We start from the raw sequence: 2,417 nt of genomic DNA, 5'->3' as shown, positions 1-2,417 counted from the left end.
GTACGATATAGTCATGCGAGCAATTGAAAATGAAAATGAAACTCAGAGGTTATTTTTTATTGACGGGTTTGCAGGAAGTGGTAAAACATACCTATTTAACACATTTTTAAGTGTTATTCGAGGAAGAAACGAAATAATTCTTCCATGTGCTTCAACTGGAATTGCAGCCACACTTCTGAAAGGAGGAAGAACTTATCACTCTCTGTTTAAGCTTTCAATCCCAATTGATGATGGAGCTAAATCAAATATAGAGGAAATTCTCAAGGTGCACGAGAATTGATTAATGCCAAATTAATCATATGGGATGAAGTGAGCATGACTGTTGGACATGCTTTAACAGCAGTTGATAAACTTTTAAAGGATTTGATGAAGAATCCTCGACCATTTGGAGGAAAAGTAATTTTATTTGCAGGAGATTTCAGACAAAATCTCCCAGTAGTGCCTCATGCACAAAAAGCAGCTATAATTGAATCGATTGTAAAATACAATCCTATATGGAGGAACGTAACTCAAGTTAAATTAAAACAAAATATGAGAATTGCGGAAGAAAAAGAATTTTCAAATTGGCTAATGCAACTCGGAGATGGTAAATTATCAAATAAGGATGGACTACATCTCGATACAATTGAAATCTCCAAAGATTTTATATCAAAAGAATCTCTTATTAATGAAATTTTTGGTGATAGAATCACCATGGAACGGATTAGAGAAAATCCAGATCGAGCGATACTTTGTCCTAAAAATGAGGATACTTTTAAAATTAATGACACAATCCTTTGTCAAATGGAAGGAGAGGAAAAGGAATATCTCTCAATTGACTTTATTGTAAGTGATGATCCACAGGAGCAATTAAATTTTCCAACAGAGTTTTTGAACTCTCTGACACCTTCTGGAATGCCAGTTCATCGACTTAAAATAAAAGTCAGTGCTATAATAATCCTATTAAGAAATTTAAATACTAAGAAAGGACTTTGTAATGGAACAAGATTTATTGTAACTAATTTGAAAAATAATCTAATTTATGCGGAGGTTCTAACTGGTCCTGCTCGAGGACAGATTGTCATCATTCCAAGGATAGATTTAATTACAAGTGATTTGGAATTGCCATTTAAATTTAAACGAAGACAGTTTCCTATTCGAGTATCATTTGCTATGACAATAAATAAATCACAAGGACAGAGTTTAGAAAAAATTGGAATTTATTTGCCACATCATGTATTTGCTCATGGTCAACTTTATGTAGCATTTTCTAGAGCAACCAAAAGGGAAAGTGTAAAAATTAAGATTGATGAATTTAGCAATCAAGGACATCTAATTGAAGGAAGTGAAAAATGTTTTACAAAAAATATAATATACAGAGAAATTTTGTAAATTGAAGAATTATGAAATTGTATGAGACCTAATAATAGCGGGTTAGCGGTGGGTACATTAGACGTAATCAAAAAATATTTGAGTAAGGAAAAAAAATTGGTATAATAATTAAATAATAAAAAAAAAAAATTTGTATGAATATATATTTACTAAACTAATGTTTCAGATTTAAAACATATTAAATTGTGTGGAAATTAAAATAACAAAAAAAATTAATATAAGCAAACAAAATTTTAATTATAAATATTTAAGTTTATGCAAAACAAGACGCAAAATACAATATCAGGGAGTGAAAAAAAAATAATAGTAGTCATCTTCGAAAAATTTGCAACATTTGATATAAATTTCGTGAAAATCGGTCAAAAAATATGCAAGTAGTTCGCGGTAATACAGACAGAACAATTAATCTTTTGTGTTAAATCAGGTTTTATAAAGGCTTTATGAGAACCGCGCGAAGCGCGGTCCGAATTATAAAAGCTTTGAGGACCGCGCGAAGCGCGGTCCGAAACGCTAGTATTATAATAAATGGAATAAATGGGAATGAAAGACAATGTATAATAATAAACGAAATAAAGGCACAGAGTGAAAATGAAAACATCGACGAAATGAATAGACTGAAAGAAATAGAAGAATTTAAAAACGGTAAATAAAAAAAATAATTTATTACTTAATTATAAATTTTCATTTAAATATTTTTTTAATTTTCAATATTTTCAATATTGAGTGATTTTGAAAAACAAGAGGAGTATAAAAAAAAGGATAAGAAGAAAGGATTTATAGAGGAAGTTAAGAAAAAAGATAAAAAGCGAAAGGATAATGAAAATTATGACAATAAGAATGAGAAAAATAAGAAAAAAAAATTTAATTAAAAAAGATTTTTTTTAAAGATTTTTTATATAAATATCTATATATATATATATCTATATATACGAGTATATATCTATATATATATATCTATATATATCTATATATATCTATATATATATATCTATATATAAATATCTATATATATATATCCGTATCTATATCTATAATATATATCTATT

This window comes from Prenolepis imparis, unplaced genomic scaffold (genome assembly GCF_030444845.1).
Source record: "Prenolepis imparis isolate NDT839.2.m4 unplaced genomic scaffold, iyPreImpa1.0 SCAF_22, whole genome shotgun sequence".
Classification (NCBI taxonomy): Eukaryota; Metazoa; Arthropoda; class Insecta; order Hymenoptera; family Formicidae; genus Prenolepis; species Prenolepis imparis.
This window is presented reverse-complemented; position numbering follows the sequence as displayed.